The following is a 21,196-nucleotide window of genomic DNA, read 5'->3' as shown; positions in this document are numbered from 1 at the left end:
ATCTCTTTCCATGGGTCCTACCCTGATTGGTAATAGCACCAGACCCTTAGAGGTTCTCTCTTCTTCATCATAAGCTTTTATTATTATCTTTTTTCTTGGATCTATAACACTCTCAAAAAATCCCAATTATATGAGTAGATTGTAAGTACAAATGTTTAGCCCAATGCCTCCATCTATCAAAACATGTTTGACTTGTTGTTTATAGATCATGATTTCAATGTGTAATGGCTGATTATGTGGATGGTTCAAGGAATTACCGTCTTCTTCAGAGAAGGACAGGTAGTAAGGTAAGGTTAGGTGAACCAACATAGATTAAAATCGATCCAGATCTAAGTCTTTAGGGATGTTGGTAGCGAGAAAAGATTTTTCCAAGATCTCTCTATGACCAGGAGAGATCTTAAGTAGTTCAAGAATAGAGATTTGAGTAGTAGTTTGTTTTAGTTGTTCAACAATGCTGTAATCGGAAGAAGATGGTGAAACCAGCTGTTTAGATGGAGAAGGCCTAGCAGTGACTGTAGCTAGTTGTTTATTTGAATATGTCAATAGTTTTGATGATATCAATGGATTTCATGATGACATTTGATCAGAATATGAGGAGCCAACTCCCTTGAGAGTAACTTTTCCTTGAGCACAGGTCACAATGTTTGCAGCTCTCGGCTTGTTTTTCTCTTCTTTGACTATGATTACATTGAAATGCTTTGATTAATAAATTTCAATCATGTTGATGATGTTATCATCATTGGTACAGGTGTAATTTATCTTGGCACCTCCCTTGGATTTAGAGGAATCTCCTTGTTCATAAGTAGGCAAGGGATCTTTGAAAGCTTTGTGATTAGAGTTGGTTGCATGATTCCCGACAATAATTTTGACATTATCGATAAATTCTTGAATCTCGTGTTTGAGTTTCATGCAGTTATTAGTTTTGTGACCCTTGTTTTGATGGTATTCACAGTAATCATTTTCCCTCCACCATTTGGATTTGACTTCAGGATCATATGGTTTGGAGTTGTCAACCAATGTGATCAGATTGTTTGTTAACACAATCTTAAGAGATGTTTCATAGGATTCTCCCAAAGGAGTGAAATCATGTTTAGGTTTTGAAATCCAAGGCTTATCTTTAAATGACTCTTTCAATTACTTAGGAGGGTTTTCTGCAACACTTTCTGCAGCTTTGAGGGCATGTGTGCCACTAGTCAGATTAAATACTGCTTGTTTTGGTTTTGGTTTAACAATATCAACTAATCCATTATTCACAACATTTCTATTATTATATTTGCCATAGTTCCATCATTTTTTTTTCTCTTTAGAACTAGAGCCATGTTGTGTTTCCTTATAAAGTGAAATTTCTCCTTTCTTCACAAGAACATCTTCTATTTTGAGAGCACTGTCCACAATCTTATCAAATGAAGGAGGTCCTTGCATTTGAATATTATATTATAACTCAAGAATAAAATTCTTAATAAATATGTCCATCTTTTTAGAATCAGGAATGGGTCATGAATATCTAGAGAAAATCTTTCTCCAACGTTGAATGAAAGTGAGGAAAGGTTCTCATGTTCTTTGTTTTGTATTGCAGAGGTAAATCATGGTTATTGGATGACAAATGTTGTAGGAGTATTGTTGGAGAAATAGTTTGACCAACTCCTCAAAAGATTTAACTCTCCTGGGAAGTTTTGAAAACCACTCCATAGCTTGTCCTCCTAGACTTCTTGGGAAGAGACACATAAGATATGTTTGTTCATGCATAAAATCCATAGATAGAGCATGAAATCCTCGGATATGATCTTGAGGATCCAAGTTGCCATCATATTTGTCAAATTTAAGAATTTCTAGTTGTGAAGGAAATGGAGGCATGTGAAGATCCTTATCGAATGGAAACATGCAGATTGTGTCCAAGGAATACTGCAAGAGGATTTATCTTTGCCTTTCATTTCTTTGATCTCAGTTTGCATTTCTTGCAATTGTTTGGTTACTAATGATAGTGGTGTCTCTTCTTCTTTAGTGATAATATTGTCAATGTTGTAGTTAGCAGGAAGTCTGGCTCCTTGTTTGGCCAATTCTAGAAAATGATCTTCTTTTTCCCGTGCCATGATAATTTTCATCATTTTTCTGAAATCCTTGTCCTTTTGACATTTAACTATAGTATCTTCTTTAGGTTCAAAAGATCCTGAATCAATAGATGAGGCGTCACTATTAGTAGCATGAGTGCTAAGGTTATCATGAGCACCGTGTTTAGAAGCCTCTCTTTATTGTCTTTCCCCAAACATATTGGAAGATGAATGTTGATCAATAATTGGTTGGATTGAGGACAAAGGTTTGTCAAAGATTGGTTGGCTTGAAGATGAAGGTTTGTCAAAGATTGGTTGTTCTTGAAAGAATGGATTAGTTTTCAATGAGAAAGACTGCCTCTTTCTTTCGTCAAAATTCTTATGTGAGCTCCTGATTTGAACATGCATTTACAATTGATGTGACTAAGAGCTAGAAGTGATATAGATGTCAAGATCAAATCAAAGCTGGATGTTTGTTTGAGGTGATGATTGGATGAAGAGATTGAGATCAAGGCTGGTTTTCGGAATGATCTATCCTATATAAGACATGATCTAAGAAGATCATATTTATGGATGATTGATTGAACCGACTAGGATATAATCAAAAAAAGCATGTAACACAATGATAGGGGCATACAATAATGATGCTATGCTCAGGATGAAAAAGACCAGGTATATGTTGTCTTATGATGTATCAGGACTGACTAGGAAAGTATGACAGAGGTCTGTAAAAGATATCAAAATAATGCAAACAAAGTTTTCTAGACTTAGGAAGACAAATTTTTGTATGAAAAAATGCCTAAGAGAATATGACAAACTTAAGATAACTAGATGATAAACTAGGTTACGCATACGAGATATTGTTATAAGTGTTCAAAAGTTGTTCAAAGAAGACAGTGTAAGTTGCAGGCTTGTACGATAATACACAAAGGCTCATATGACAAACTAGGCAGTTGAAGTCTTGACTTAAATAGAATAGGATTATATAGGAAACAAGTTTTTGATAGGAAACAGGGTTTTGACCACTGAGTTTGATGCTTTAGTTAATTATTCAAGTTTTCCAGTTTTAGTTTCAGGTTGTTTAGTGATCGTTTCAGATGGTTCAAGGATAAAGACACAACAGACATGTAAGATGTAAAGTTTATTCAAGCACAATAGGCTAATCCTAAGGAAGTTGGCTAAGAGAGAAAACCTTTTCTTGTAGACTTAGGTACACACCCAATAGCTAATCAGAATACAACCCTTGATTCTCATGCAATGGATTGTTAACACCGTATTAGTCAACTCCAAATGCTAATGGGGGCACGATATGACAAGTATCTTGGGAGAGTTACTATCTCTCTTGCACAAAGATTGTCCCCCTTTTAGAGGTGAGCCAAGTAGCTTCTATCCTAGAGTTCTTAGTAAGGGTTTTTGTTCAAATTTACCCCTTGAAGTTGCACAAGCACAATTGAGGCCTTTAGCCCGATAAGGTACAAATCAAGATGTAGTCATGCAAGCATTATTGAGACCGTGAGGCCCTACAAAATGCCTGATATGAGAAATCTCAAAGAGAAAAATCAAATAACTCCATCCTCTGAGACTTTAATCTTAAAGAAGCCTATTTATTATAGTGAGTTAGAATGCTTGGGTCTAGCTATACTCACTTGGGTTTCTCTCACATGGTGATTACTTTTTCCCATTATGACAGGCCCGCTAAAGGAACACAAATCTCAAACTAGAAAAGCTTCAAGGGTCTGGATTTCTAATTATCTATGCAGACAAGAGCATACTCTCCTACCTTTTAGACTTTTCTCAAACATGAAAAACAAATTTGTTTAGTTACCACATCACAATTTAGGTGCCTAGAAAACAATTAAGAACACACAAAGTTTTCTTGAATCTCCTTAGGCAACTTGCAAAAACAACGAATCATTAATCATATTGTTTTTGAGTGATACAAGCATATTCTTGGACAAACATTCTACAAAAACTTGTCAGGCTGTGAAAATCACTTAGATAGACAGATAATAGATCAGGGTTAGCATTAGTGCCAGAAAAATCAAATCAGAAAAACCCCTAAAAGTACTTTGTTTTTAATGCGAGAAAGCATAAAATTGTACAAACTTTCTCACCTGACCATATGCGAATTATCACCTACCCATATGACAGAAGTTAAAATATCATACTATAATGAATAGAATGTCGTACAAGATTTTTCCGTGAATGTACGAACATAATCCAAAAGATGAGAATTTGATGATCTACGAAGCCAAAAAATTGAGTTTCCAGCCCCACAGTGGGCGCCAGAAATGCATGTGAAATTTGGAATCTGTATCTGAAACACAAACACTCATTAAATCATTGCATGCATGGTTAGATGATCAAAATCAATAAATGCAAAAACCATAAAAAATTGACCTATTGCCTCCTAAAAGATGTGAGTGTAGATTTTCTCTCAGATTTATCTAAGCAATACCAGTGACTAGACTACACCAAGACAAAGGATTTAATCTATATGAATGCAAGACTAAGCTATATGACATCTAGATGCAAGCAATAATTATCAAGTTATATGATTCTATCAAGATAACATGATTAAGCTAATATGATTAAGCTAATATGCAATAAGCTAAGATGTAATTTTCTCAATTTGTAATATTATAAATGTGCAATATTCTCAATGACTCTAGAGAAAAACCAGCATGACAACAATAAAATATCTAGAATCCTGGATTGAGAGATGAGAGCTTGAACTTATAGAAAATCTAGAGAGAGACCAACGGTCAAGATTGATTGATGAGCGGTAGAGATTCTCCAAGAAGAAGCACAATCCAGATGAATTGAGATGATTGGGTGCTTTTCTCAGTTTCAAAGGAGATAAGATTGAGTTGATCTTGAGATAAATTCAATAAAGCTTGATTTAATGCATGTTTCCTTTATTTGCCCAATATTTGTTTGATTTAAAAAAAAATCAAAAACAGTTGTTTTAATGCAACTGAATTGCTTAAGTTAAAATCAAAGAAAATGGATTTATTGCATATTTTTATTCAATTTTGATATTTAATTGATTTAATTATTTTTTCTGAGATTTCTCAAGTTATCTCAAATTATATTTTTAAAATATCTCAAGTTGATTTATTTTCTCAAATTAATTCTTTTTTTTTCAAATTAATTCTTTTTTTTCAAATTAACTTCTTTTTGATGATTTAATGGCAAATTGATTTATTAATTAAATATTCTAGGATATTTAATTAAATAAATAGGATAATTGATTAAAGAGATTTGATGATTATTTGATTGAAGCGATTAATTTGCCATGTGACATTGATGATTTAGGAATTAATTAATTAGGTGCTCAAGATTGATTTAATTGCCTTTGGTTAGGACCTTGGTGATGTAGTTGAGATTAGGGGCCCATGGTTTAGATGATCATGTTTAGGGTATTACACTTTCTATACCTCTCTTTCTTATATTGATAATCCCTTTGCAGATTTCCTTTGTTGATGCCCTTGAGGGTAGACCCATCTAGGCCAAAACATTCTACAATGGCCCTATGTGATATGTTCAATAGGACATAGCCCGTTGCAGTTGTTATAGTCCGTCTTGGGGAATCATAAGCATCAGTTAGCTCTCTTATCAACATAGGTTGTAAGAAAATATTTGGCAATACTAGATTTCCCAGATTCAATGTCCAAGGATTGGACACTCAGATAGACTTATCTCTATTTCCACGAATGGGAATAAAATATGTCTTACCCTCTTTCCTTTGTGAATGCATCTCTACATCCTGCCTCCTTATCATTAAAGGAAATTTTGAGGCTATCATTCATGGAAGACCCCTCAAATAGTTCTAACAGGTCTTGATGAAGGCTTCTTGTTTGTCTGGTTGCCCTCTTTGCAACTTCTTCTAACTTCTATTCAAATTCATGGTGCAATTCCTCTACACTCATTGCAGGAGCCAGAGGGGTAGTGGGCACTGTTACTGGTTGCTCTACCTGGGCTGATGATTCTCCTTTAGATGCCTTTCTAGGCCTCTTTGCATCTTTGGGAGCTGGCTTTTTTTGTAGGAGTAGTTTCTTTAATCTTCTCTTGAGGGTTTTCTTTATGTGGGGCTTTCTCTTGAGGAATTGAGGTTTCCTTAGTGGGAGGATTAACTGCAGCAAGGGCATTTTCTGCAAGTGGAGAGGTTTCAATGGCGGGTACTTTAATGGAGGGTTTTTGGGCACTTTTTCTCCTCTTTTGAATTAGTTTCCTAGGTTTAGGAGGGGGGTTAGGCTCATCCAAAGACTCACTATCAGAGACAATAGTGACAGTCATTTGAATTGCTTTTCTCTTCCTCTTTATGGTCTTTTCTTTGGGAGGGGAGATTGCTTCGGCCTCTTTAGACATTTGCAAGGCATTTTGAGGGTTGGGCTCAATAGCAGGAGCACTCTCAATAACAGGCATGGAAAGAATTACATCAAGGGGGACAACATGAGTATTTTTTGGCATCAGAGAGATAGCACTAGCTTCATAGAAATTTCCAGCAGTGGGAGTAGTAGAATATTTAGCAGGAGAAGCCATTTTAATACTTAAAGTAAAGGAGACCTTGGAAAATTAGACGCAGACGCAAACCCTACAGACTCTAGAGCACACATAGAGAACTCTACATACTCGCAACTATAGCAGCCTAATAAATGCACAAGGATGGTGAGATAATTGACTTACTGGTTTCTTTTTGCTTGGCCAAATTTGCTGAAGGACATGCTGATTTCTTGAAACTCGCTCTTCTTTTTTCTCTGGAACACTTTGAATTCTCTTTTGGATGTAGGGTATGGGATAAAATCAATGAATTTATCTTTTATGGCACCACCATTAATTCATTCATGTTGGACAAAGTTAGTGGTTGGTGCCAAATTTAAATCATCCATTGATCAGGAGATGAACAGTCAAGATTGTCCTTTGACAACTATCTAATAATGGTATGACATTCATAAGATTCTCTTGGCCACCTTAGACCTTTTAAAAAATTATATCATTTGAGCCGCCTTTACCATCTTGTGATTTTTACCATCTCTGTGGGATAAACCTACCTTAGATCCTCTCTTGCTTTCTTGTCTGGCATCATTTTTCGTTGTCTTAGCTATCCCCATGAGATAAGGTTCTTATGCATTTACTTTGCTTTTTTATCCTGTGACATCTGGGAGCATTTATTTTACCTTCATGGGATAAGGCCTCGCTATCCCTTCTTTTAAGAATTTCCTTATCCCGCATTGCTCATAGCTCCCTATTTTCCTTCTTCTTGAAAATGCGTTTCCATTTGTGTTTGTTTCACACAGGATAAGCCATTTACACTTATTTTCTCTTATCCCATGACCCATCTCTTTGTTGGTATTTTTAGATTGTTGGCATTTTGCATATAGATTACATTAATGATATGTTGTCATTGATGTCAATTGAACTGATGAATGATATTCTTGATATTGCTGATGTTATTGTTGTTATTGCTATTGTCTTGTAACCGGTATGATAAAATTTAAGGAAGATTTTGTAAATCAGTATATGGTAGTTTGTAGGTTGAACCGGTGTAAAGGGTTAAACCTTTCTATGTTATATAACTGGTAAACCCTAACAGTTGTTTTTTGTTAAACCCTAATCGATCAAGTTTGTTGGTTTAAGATCTAATGTTGAGCAGTAATGATGGAGACACGTGTGATCATTGTATGAGGATTAGTTCAGATTGATTTGGCACATTTTTTTGTTATCTTGGAAAGGAGCAAGTGGATTGCATCTAATGCATAGCGCGTGATGAGTTACAAAGTCTGATGAAGTGGTGATCATGGAGCGGTTGGAATTTTCTTTAAGAATGTGAAGAGATTGTTATGATTTCTAATGGTCAAGATTGTACCAACTTGTTTGTAATCTCAATGATGAGAATTAGGCTTTTGTTGTGTTACCAACCTAGTTGATTTGTATTTAAGGTCTACGATATTATTTTGTTAAGCCTTGGCAATGTTAACAAGATTGGGAGAAACTAGTTGAGTGTGTGGTTGCCTAATTGGTGGATGGATCTATAGTTTGAGTAAAGGAAAATTGAAGCTTAAGAAGGATTTGATCAAGCAGATGTAGTGCTATTTAGACAGATCAAGAAAACCTATTGTTTTCTAACAATTACAACAAAAATTAAAATCCCCTAACCGAGTAAGCTCTAACAAGCTTGGTTACTTTCTAAATCCTCTAACAAGGTGGTCAATTAGTTTGGATTCTCAAATGGTATAGCGAGGTTACTCCTAACAGGGTATTGTGCTTTTCATCAAGGCATATTTGTAAATCCCTTAACTGGGTGATTCCTAAACTGGAATTAGTTCTTAACAAGACTTATTGTAAAAGCTTGAATAGGCTTGGATCCTAATAGGGTGAACTTCAGAAGAGTTTAGATAGCTATCCTTGTGTGTCTCATCTCATAGTGGTTTTTACCTATTTAGGTTTTCCTGATATAAATATTTGTGTCAAGTGGTGAATTCTTTTGTGGTTATGATCTTATTTGTTGATTTGATTAACTACTTAACTATTGCAATAAGGCATGATAATTGGAAGCATTGAGAGATGAATATGTTGACATATTATTAAACATTTTTGATGTTTACAAGATTGAAGTTGTTTACTGTTAAGTTGTCATAACAGTCAAACTGGTTGATGTTGGTTAATGTTGAGTATTGATCTTGATAAGTGAAAGTTCATTTTGTGAGTTTGAATTTGAGTTTGGGAGTTTGTATTAGTTTTTTAGTATACTGATTCAACCCCCCCCTCTCAGTATTCTACCGGATACTTATTCTTTCATCATACTGTCAATTGGTATCATAGCGTCTCAGGTCCTCTTTAACATAAAACCTAACAACTTGAGGAAAAGATATTGTAGATCATGATAAAGAAAGAAGGTTTAAAGTTCAACAAAGACAACTATAGGATATGGAGTGGCAGAATGAAGATTTACATTAAGAGTCTTGGGATCATATAGAAACTAAGTGTACTGCACCTATTGGAACTTTGACTGATGATCAGAAGAAAGAGAAACAAGAGAATCATCAAACATTAGAGGCTATTATCAGTTCCCTGTCTGATGCTGAATATGTATATGTTCATGGTCTTGAAACTGCATATGAAGTATGGAAAAAATTGAAGAGATTTATAGCGGTGGTGAACATGTTAAGATTGCTAAAGAGGATAGTTTAAGAGGAAACTTTGATGACATGAGAATGTCTGAAGGTTAGAATATCCAATAGTATGGTCAAAGGACAAAAGAGATAGTTGGTGAAATAAAGAGTGCAGGAGGGAAAGTGGAAGATGCCACAGTGATTAGTAAAGTATTGAGAACCCTGCTACCGGTCTATGCTATCCAAATTACAGCCATTAAAGAGCTTAAATCCATTGACAAAACAAAGGTAACTCTTAACTCTATAATTGGCAAACTTATTTCTTTTGAACTAAATGGCCATGATGGTACTCTACAAAAATCAGAATTTGCATTCAAAGGTTTTGTTTCTAACCCATCTCTGAGAAGAAGTAGAGATACCGGCCATAGCTATGAATCTAGATCCAACAAAGATGTTGATGATGAAGATAGTTTAGTGGAGCTTGAAGCATTGTTGGAAAAATGACTACCTAGAGGCACTGGGAAATACAAAGGTAAGCTACTATTGAAATGTTTTGCATGAAATAAGATTGGTCATATAGCAGCTAATTTCCCTAATGGTGAAAATGAATACAAGAGAGACAAAATAAAGAAATATAAGGGTAAAGGCAAGATAGATTACCTTGTTGCTATTGACAGTGGTATTACTGATGAAGAATTTGATGATGATGCTAGTGAAGATATTGTGTTTATAGCTATTAAGGAAGAGATATTAGATCAGAAGGCACTAGTGTCCAGGATGGATAACTCTGATGATTGGATCATTGATAGTGGTTGTTCACATCACATGACCAGTGATCGAAACAAATTTATTTCCTTGAAGGAATTTGATGGCGGTGTTGTTAGATTTGGCAATGACTCACCCTGTATGGTTAAAGGTAAGGGATTTATTTGTCTTAATGGGAAGAGAAGTGTTGATGATGTATATTGGGTTGAAGGCCTAAAGCATAATCTTTTGATTGTGGCACAACTTAATGACAGAGGATACCCACTGGAGTTTAGAAATGGTATGTACAAAATCTTTGACAACAAAGGTGAATTGATTGCAACCGAGAAATAGACCAGAGGTAATCTATTTCATCTTAATCCTAAAGTTAGCAACTGTTTGATTGAAAAAATAGATGATAGCTAGCTTTAGCATAGGAGATTTTGTCATATAAACTTTGATAACAATGTTAAAGTGAGAAAGTCTAAGATAGTAAGAGGTCTACCTCAGCTAGACAAACCAGTTAATGCTCTTTGTAAAGAATGTCAATTAGGAAAGATGACTTCTTCAACTTTCAAGAGCAAGTCTTTCTCAGCAAAGCACTTGTTAGATTTGGTTCATACAGATCTATGTGGACCAATAAGAACTAGAAGCATTTTAGGTGATAGATATTTCATGATCTTCACTGATGACTATTCAAGGATGATGTGGTTCACATTCTTGAAGGATAAGAATGAATCTTTTGGTAAATTCGAGGCATTTAGAGCCTTAGCTGAGAAAGAGAGTGGAAAAAAATTAAAAATGTTGAGAATAGATCAACGCGGTGAATTTACTTCTGAGGAATTCACTAAGTATTGTGATGAGAATGGTATCAAGCGACAACTTTCTACAACAAGGACACCATAGCAGAAAGGAACAACTGGTTAGTGGTTGAAGCAGCTACAACTATGTTGATACAAGGAAATGTAGCAAAAACATTTTGGAGAGAAGCTGTAAGTACAACGGTCTACATAATGAACCAAGTTCTGGTGAAAAGAGGTAAGGAAAAGACACCTTATGAGTACTGGTATGGAAGATCACTTGATGTTAGCTATTTTAAGATCTTTGGTAGTAAATGTTTTATTAAAAGAGGTGATTACATAAGAAAGTTTGAAGTGAAGAGTGATGAAGGCATATTTCTTGGCTATTCCACCAAGAGTAAGGCCTACAAATGCTTCAACAATCGAACATAGAGAATTGTTGAGAGTGTTGATGTTCGTGTAGATGAATGTCCTAAAATTTCAGAAGGAACCTATTCAGAGAGAAAGGATGAATATCCTTGCATTTTGCTTTTGGAACCTAAAACTATTAAATCAAAAGCTGGTAAAGAAAATCCTGATGTACTTGTTCAACCAGAACAAATAAATTCAGAAGAAGAAGACAATGAAGAAGCTGAACCTAATAATAATGATCATGTTATACCTAGATATGTGAGACTGAATCATAGTTCTAAGCAGATTATTAGGGATAAGGATGTTGGAGTACTAACTAGAGGGAAAATTAGAGAGAAATATTGCATGATCTCCACCATTGAACCAAGAAGTGCTAAGGAGGTATTTGGTGATGATCATTGGGTGAAAGCAATGGAGGAGGAATTGGATCAAATTGGGAAGAACAACACTTGGACCTTGGTACCCCAACTGGTAAACAAGAATACTATAGGTACTAAATGGGTGTTCAGAAACAAGTTAAATGAAGATGGTGTTGTAGTTTGCAATAAGGCAAGATTAGTTTGCAAAGGTTATGCATAAGAAGAAGGAGGAGATTATGGAGAAACTTTTACACCAGTAGCAAGACTAGAAGGAGTTAGAACATTTCTTGCATTTACAGCCCATAAGAAGTTCAAGGTATACCAAATGGATGTTAAGTCTACATTTTTGAATGAGATATTGGAAGAAGAGGTTTATATAGAGAAGCTTGATGGTTATGCATTGACATATAAGGAAGACATGGTATGCATATTGCATAAAGCTTTATATGGATTAAAGAAGGCACCTAGAGCATGGTATAAACAACTTCATACACATCTGATGAAGATAGGATTCACAAGAACCAGTGATAACAATAACATTTATCTCAAGTCTAAAGGAGATGAAATACTAGTCAATGAATTATTTGCTGATGACATTATATTTGGAGGTAATGATTTCATGAGCAACAGTTTTGCACATGAAATGAAGAATGAGTTTGAGATATCACTAGTAGGAGAAATAAATTTTTTCATAGGCTTGCAGATACAACAGATGAATAATGGTATTTTCATTACTCAATATTGAGCATGAATAATAGGCTTGTAGACACCTAAAAATGGTCAACGCTTGCAGAGTCATACTTTAACATTTGTGCATTGCCTCATTTTAGGTTTTTGTGTCGCATTAACATTTCTCCTATGATTCGCACTTGATCTTTATTATTTGCGAGCATCGAGTCATTCTTCTACATTCTTCAACATCTCATTCTCAAAATTGGTCTTGTTGACAACAATCTTCAATCATGATTTTGGTCAAAATTATCCTGTCGCATCAATGTGCGTGCTTATTTATCATCATTTTGGACATCGTCAATCCTAATTAGGGTTTTGTCCTCTTTTTAATCTTATCATCATATGATCGATTTGTCATCGATCGTTGTCCTCTTATCAATTTTGGTCATCTGGCGATCGATTTGTCATTGATTGTTGTCATTTGTTCGATCTTGTCATCTTGTGATCGATTTGCCATCAATCGTTGTTATTTTTCAATCTTGTCGTTTTGCAATCCATTTTGTCATTGATCCTTGTCCTCTTGTCAATTTTGTCATTTTGTGATCAATTTATCATCAATCATCGTCATCTTCTCAATCATGTCAATTTGGATCAATTAGTCATTGTTCCTCGTCAATTGGCGCCTATCAATTTGGTCTCTTTATCAATCTCGGTTAGTTTGTCAATCAATCAAATCATTTATCACATTGTTCATTTATCAATTCAAAATCATGATCGACATTAATTATCTTCAATCATGACCTAATTGTCATTCTCACATTGCTAATTCATCTTCTAAGGTTTTATGATTTATTCATTTAACCTAATTTGTCATTTCTTCCTCTAGGATTAATAAATTATTTATTTATCCTAAGTCTAATTATTCCTCTTTTGTGAATTAATTAATAAATGACAAATTATTAATTAATTTACCTAATTTCCTATTTTCCATCAATTTCTTAATTCCTAATTTTCATCAATTTCAATTTTCTAATTTCTTAATTTCTAATTTCGATTCCCTCCTATTTCATCTCCTAATTCCATGGGAATGACATTTCAATTTGTCATAATTTGTCATAATTGACAATCAATCAATTTTGACATAGAAATTTGTCATAAATTGTCATGAATTATCAATCAATCAAATTTTGCATAGAAGGTGCATAATTTGTCATAATTTGTCATAATTGACATGTTTGATTTGCAATTTCCATTCGAATTGAATCATGATAATTTGGTCTTTTTCTCCAATTTCTCTATAAATTGGATGAATTTCTTCAATCCCAACTAATGAGAATGAGAATAATCAGATTATCGAATTTCTAATCAATCACGCTTTGAGTACTCTTGTGCCAATATCCATCTTGCTTTCACATTAGGTGTGTGCACTTGAAGGTGAGATCCACAAACAAAGGCTATTTGGAGAAGAAAGAAGGACAATGGAGCCACATGAAGGAGCATTCAAATCTACATCTGGTTTGCATAATCTTTAGTATTGAATGTTTTTATTTCATGTCTCTATTGAGTGTGTTTTAGGATAGATCATTGCATTTGTGCTTTCGTGATTGAGCTAGATTAGTATTTTGATATATGCTTTGATGATTTTCGATTTCCTACCTCACATTAATTGGTGAACCCGACGTGAACTAACCCCCTAATTATGCTTTTGAGTGCTTTTGAAATGTTTTGCAAGTCAAAAACCCAAGAAACAGGGTAATGCAGGGTGTTCTGGAGACTTCTGCGCCTGTGTGAAACAACCTGCGCCTGTGTTATGCATTTTGCGCTTGTGTTAATGACATTCTGCGCTTGTGTCATGAGTTTTGCACCTGTGTCATGAGTTCTGCACCTATGTAAAGTCCAGAACAGAGGTAAAAAGGCAGTGTTTTGCTTAAAAATTTGTTTTGTTTTTGCATTTTGCTTTCTATTTTTTGGTTTTTGGTACCAATTATCTGTGCAGCATCTTGGTATATGCATGGCAAAGACAACAAATGAAACTCCTAACATGTTTTATGCAGAATCGATAGTCAAAGAATAAACACCTCAAACTTCTAACTTGGGTTTTGCAGGTTGGCTTGGAGAAATAGCTAAACTTTGTGTTTGTCATTAATGTTATAGGCACCTAGTATGATTTCTAAATAGGTTGGAATGAACATGTTTTTTCTTTGATTGTTGAGTGTGACATTGGAGTAGGAGAGTATGCTCTCATCCTTCTTAGGGTGATCAGAAATCCAGATCTTTGATACCATGCTCATGTTTGTGATTGTGTGTCACCTTTAGAGGGTCTGCCTTCCCGACCATTTGCTTTTGCAAGCAAGTGATAATCGTGAGAAGGGAACGACCCAAAGTGAGTATGCCTAGAATACCTTGGCATTCTAACTCACTATAAACAAATACCTGATGAGCGAAAGCTTTGAAGGAAGGGTTACGTGGGAATTGCAGTTACTTGGGAAGTGATGACCCTTGGACTCTTTCTCATATCAACATCTAAGTAGGACCTCACGGTCTAAATCATGCTTGCGTGACTACATTTATTTGGCATCTTGGTGGGCTTAATGTCTCAATCACGCTTGCGTGACATCAAGGAGTAACACTTAACATAAATCCTTACTAAACACCTTGTTTTTAGAGGCCAAAAACCCTTCTAGTTTCTTGAGAAGGACAAGTTCGGATACTTGGAGGAGATACTAAGTTTTCCATGGGGAGATTTCCATGGGGACTGATGCTTGGCTTCCTTGAGAAGTGAGTGCCGTGGAGGGGAGCCCGTGGGGTCAAGCATCTATGTATTCTCCTTGAATCTCATAATGAGTCTACCTCTCAAGTACCTAATGTCCTTGCCTACCATAAGAAATATGTGAATGAGCATGATTGTCTTGATTTTAAGTGGAAATATCTTGTCTTCTTTGCTTGTCAAAAGTTGAATTGTATCTCATTTCAAAACAAGACAAATTGATTTAAAACAAAGATTTAACACAAGAGCATTTCATCCAACAAAGTTCAAAACACCTTCAAACATTTGTCAAAATCTTGTCTCAACATTCATGTCACTTAGATTTAGGTTCATCCTAGGTTTGCATTTTGCAAGTTCATTGTCAAGGTTAAGTTTCATTTAAGGCATACTTCTTTGCATATCAATAAGGATCATCGATTTCCATATGTCCTCTTGCATTAGAGTAACAACATTATCATACATTCATATTTGCATACCCTAAGTCTCTTCATTAAGCTTAGTTCATTATCATATCATATTAAGGTCATTTGCATAGTAATTGTCCCTTTTGCATATAGTGTCAAAGATAGGTTTTGTCATACTTGAGTAATCCAAATCTTTGATAAACCCTAAGTTATTGTTAGGAAGTCTAGACCTTATCAAACCTTTTGTCCTTTTGTCATCAATATCATTTCGTCAAACCTAGCTTAGTATCCAAGCATATAGGGGAGACATTGTCATCTTGTCCTTTTGTCACTTGGTCCTTTTGTCCTTTGAGGTCTAGACATCATTTCAATTTCCTAAAGGTCTCTTTTAGATTTGCATTTCAAAAGTTTGTCAAAATTTTCAAAAAACAACCAAAAACATAGATTGCATTTTCATCTATTTAGTTTGCATTTAGTGGCATATCATATATTATCCTTCAAAAATTCCAAAAATATTGCATTTGCATAAGTGACATGCCTATTGAGACAAGGTCAAAATCTAAGAAGATAGGCAAACCAACGTATCAACCCATGGACAACATAGCAAATTTGTAGTTTCAAACTAGTCAAACAGTGCAAGTTGAAGGTTCATCAAACACATCATTGCCACCATATGGAATGGTTCAACTTGGACCACCTCCATTATATGAACCAGTGTTTGTACCCATGAAACCAGGACATGGGAGTGTTCCACCAACACCAAAAGGAAGTGCACCTTTCAATTGGAATCAACCAAACATGCAACATGACATTCAAACTCAAACGTTATATGAGGAACAAACTCTTTCACAAGGATTCGGTTCAGACCAAGGCATTCAACAAGAAACAAATCCAAATGTCCAACCAGATTCTTCATCAGATTCTGATGCTTCTAATGATGTTGACATGTTCCTTCAAGATTCGAAGTTAACAAAAAAGATGGATAAGTTCTTGAACAAGGTCTTTAAGATGTTCCCGCAAAAATATCTTAACATGATGAGTAATGTGGCTTCCTCGAATGAACAAATTAATGTGCAAACACAACAAGGTAGTGAGATTTTAAGTTTCTCTTCACATCCAAATGAAGAAAATGTGCAACAGGAACTTCAACCTACTTTGATAAGTAAATGTGCTTCGAAGGCATTGACAGTGACTATTCCTCAAAAGTCACTATTTGAGACAATAAATAATCCATTATTCAATACAACACCTGTAATACAAGATCAAATGAAGACCATGCAAATATTGACAATGGTTCCTCAACAAGAAGTGGTTCCTCACATGCAAAAAGTTGGATCAAAATCCAAGATGCAAGAAAGCTTCACGACTAGAATGCTTAATATCACCAATGTTCAAAATGATTCCACAATGCAACAACATTCTTATGTCCCATTAAGCTCAATATATTTGCCAAACACTATTGTGACAGATCCTTCTATAATGGTGACACAAAGAGCTATGGATAGTGGTATGCACCAACAACAAATATTGCAACAATTGAGTAATACGCAAATAGAACAATCGAATGTGCAAACAAGCAATGCACAACAACAACAATATCGCAGTCGATAGCAAATTGCAGCGCCTTCTACTTCATTACAAGTTAATGCAAGTGCCATACCCCATCTTAAGGAGAAACAAAAACAACCACCTAAACAAAGTTTTTTGCAAATGATGGGATTTACACCGTGACGACAACAATTGGCACAAGGTTAGCAAATTCCGATTCGGCAGCATCAACAACATGTGCCTCAATATGCGCCAAGACAAACAAGTTATCATGCTCCACAACCGCAATTGGCACCTGTGCAACATCAACAATATCCTCAATTGCAATATCAACCTAGGCTGCAAGAAGCATAGCAACATGGTCAATATCAAGGCATGGCACTACCACAACAACAAGAGGTGTACCAAGAACATTATATGCCGGAGACACCAAAGATGGCAATTTCAGAGTATCAACAACCGATCGGAAACACGATGTATCGGCAAAGAGTACCTACTAGGATTATTAATGATGAACCTCCAAAATCAGATACAATTGCACAACAACTTGAGAAATTGCAATGACAAGTTAACGCATTGGAAAATAAAGGAACAAAGAAGCTGTATACAGATCAAGATTTATGTCCTAATCCATTTGATAAGAGTTTATACATGCCTCCATTCCCTAAGCATTTTGAGGCACCAAATTTTGAGAAATATAAAGGGAATGGCAATCCAAAAGATCACATTCGAGCATTTTTTGCGGCATGTACTGAAGTGAGCAATGAAGAAACATATTTAATGCGCTTATTTGCATGAAGTCTCATGGGACAAGCCATGGATTGGTATTCGCATTTGCCAGGAAATATAAAGACTTGGTTGGAACTGGCTCAAAAGTTTATATCTCATTTTGCGTTCAACATTGATAGTGATGTGACTATGTCAAATTTATGTAACACCAAGCAAAAGCAAGGTGAACCATTAGTGACTTTCTTGCAATGATGGCGAAGCTTGTATAGTCGTTCTTCCCTAGATATACCTGAAGAACAACAAGTGAATCTGTTTATCCAAAATTTGGTCCCAGAAATGATGTATGAGCTCAAATTGAAAAGTCCCAGTACTATTGAAAAGCTCATTAAGAAAGGGATGGACATTGAAACTGTGCTTGTAGCTAAGGGAATTATTAAGCTCAATAAAGACAGTGACAACACAAATAATTCAGGGGACCGAAATAGATTTTGGTATAAAAACAAGAATGTCACTAATGATGGTGTTGTTGATGCAAGAGCGGTGAATGCAAATCAACCCCCATTCACAATCAAGAAATTGAGTGTTACTAATATGTCAATAATGGAACAAAATTGAACACCAATGAGCAATGTTACTCAACAGACGCAATACCAACAACATTCTCAACAATATAATCAACAACAAGGTCAGCAACAAAGCCAGCAACGCAAACCTTTCCGATCAAGAGATGGACCTCCTTGATAGTTTACGCCATTGGGAGAGCCTATTGAATCAGTAATGAAACAATTAATACAAGCAAAATTTATCAAGCTACCCGATATCAAGGCAGAACCAGCGGTAAAGCCGCATTGGTGGAATGATAATGCATATTGTGAGTACCATCGATCAAAAGGACATAAAACTGCGTCATGTTTTCAATTGAAACATATGATTCAAGACTTGTTAGAACAAGGAGTAATTGAGATAGATCCACCCAACATGACCTCTAATACTGATCATACAATTTTCAAAACTCCTTTGCTTGATCATGACAAGGGTAAAGCATCTTCGTCAAACTCTACCCAAACAACAAATTATACAAACACTAGTTATAACAATGTCATTAATTGTTTTCGAGCATCAAATGAGTATTTTTCCACCATACGAATAAAAGAACAAGATCCTTCTTGTGCAGTCACCACTCGTCGATCCAAAATAGTCCTAAAAGGAGCTCCCACAGGTCCTCCCAAGCCAACTCATGCAAGTCAGTATAATCTCTTGGATCATCTAGGAAGGACACCTGCACAAATATCAATCCTTGAGTTGTTAAAAATGTCCCCTATGCATCGTGCAGTCTTAGATAAAGCTCTAACTAAGTCTACTGTCCCGACAGACATTGATGTTGACCAGTTCCAAGCCCGGATAGGACATCTAGCTGTTTCCCAAAATGTCACATTTTCTGATAATGATATTTCCCCTGACAAGCTTCCTCATAATGATCCTTTGCATCTTGAAGTCTTTGTCCATAATTGTAAAATCTGATGAGTCCTGATAGATGGCAGAGCGGGTCTTAATATTTGTACCTTGAGAGTGGTTATTAGCCTTGGTTATACAGAAAATGACATTGATGCTTCCAAAAGAATAACCATCAAAGCATATGATGATGCTGAGCGTCCATCTAAAGGGATAATTACATTGCCTATCAGAGTTGGTCCAGTGACAGAAAATACTTTCTTGCAAGTCTTAGACCTTGATCTCCCTTACAATATGATTCTTGGTCGTCCATGGATCCATGCAATGAAAGCAGTTCCATCCACCTATCATCAATGTTTAAAATATCCCTACAATGGAACTGAGATAACAATTCCAGGAGATCCTAATCCATTTCAATTTTGTGCTGCCCTAAAGGATTCTCCACAACAGCAAGTCCCAATCAATAGAGAAGCCAAATCAAATAGCTATGTGGATCCTAATGAATTGTTAGATGCTGTCAAAGGAAAATTGAAGATACAGGACCAAGGATGTGGAGAGTATTCAATGGATCAAATGTTCCTCATTGGGAATTTACCAATATCTCCAAAATCATATGGTAAACCCAGTTTGTTGCAAAAAGAACCTAAAGTGGTTATTCAATATCAGCCTCCCACTACATTTACAAGATGGGGTGAACTTGACAAAGAATCTTTAGATGATGATGTCATAGATTGGCTTTATAAGGATCTAACTGAGACCCCACCTGTCAAGTTGCAAATGGAACTATACGGCAAAGGATTTACTATGTTGCAAAAGAAAGGATATGATGGCTGCAGTGGCTTAGGCCCGGACAAGAAGGGAAGGCTAGAACCTATTATACCCAATATACAACCTCCAACTTTAGGGTTAGGTTTTGTACCATTGCAAATTGGATCCTCATCTACCAAAGTGACCACATGTGGAAAAGGGCATAACTCTGACGATGAAATAACACCTGAGGATTCTCGACCCGAAACTGATTCCAATGAATGGGAGTGGAGTTCTTTTTCTTCTAGCTCCTATGCTCTTGACAATATTTTCCTCAACCCTGATAATTGGCCCATGGAAGACAAACATGAAATAACTTCTCTTCCTAAAACATGTCCTCATGCTTGGATAGAGTCATTTTGGGACCCAAGCTCTGAATCGGCTTCCAGTAGCTCAGACAGTGATACCACAGATGTTTACATCTTTACCATCTCAACCCTCTCCCTCCTTAATACCGATGATGACATGCCCCTCGTTTATCCCCAGCTTATCCAACATGACCAACAAGAACCACTCACATTGGATTGTTTTCAAAACGATGAAGCAATTGCAGAATTCCTTGGACTATGGGAAGGCATACGTCAAGGTGATCATAAGGCAGGATTTGCTATTGATTTGGATTCCATGACATATTTTGGGGAGTCAACTCCCTCTTCCAGTCATCAAAATGAAAAAGGAAAAGAAAAAGAAAAAGATCAAAAGAATAGGTCTTTGAGTGAAAACCGTAAGGCACTCTCTAATCATACAAAAGCAAAAATAAAAGACGTACCTGTGGGTGAAAACCTCTCTAAGGCGCCTAAAGGTGGAAGAGTGGATGTACCCCTATCAAGTCAGGACAAATCAACATTGCTTGTGGAAATGACCGAGGAAATCAATTTGGGTACACCTGACAACCCTAAGGTCATTCATTTTGCTGCTTCTTTATCAAAACAGGAAAAGATAGATTTTGTCAATTTCTTTCTTGAGAAGAAGATTAGCTTTGCGTGGTCCTATGCAGATATGCCTGGCCTTGATCCAGAGTTAGTCCTTCATCACTTGCCATTGAAAGCAAATGCCAAGCCCATCAAATAGAAACTTAGAAAGATGCATCCCCAGGTGGCTCTTTTGGTCAAAGTGGAACTAAAAAAATTACTGGATGTGGGCTTTATCAGACCCATTGATTATGCAGACTGGATTTCAAATTTAGTACCAGTTAGCAAGGTAACTAGGGGCATTAGAATCTGTATAGATTTTAGGGATCTCAACAAAGCATGCCCTAAAGATGATTTTCCACTGCCAAACATAGACATCATAGTTGACATGACTGCTGGATATGAGATGCTCTCATTGATGGATGGTTT

Source organism: Cryptomeria japonica, chromosome 1, assembly GCF_030272615.1.
Source record: "Cryptomeria japonica chromosome 1, Sugi_1.0, whole genome shotgun sequence".
NCBI lineage: Eukaryota > Viridiplantae > Streptophyta > Pinopsida > Cupressales > Cupressaceae > Cryptomeria > Cryptomeria japonica.
The sequence above is the reverse complement of the archived record's forward strand: the minus strand, read 5'-3'. Positions refer to the sequence as shown.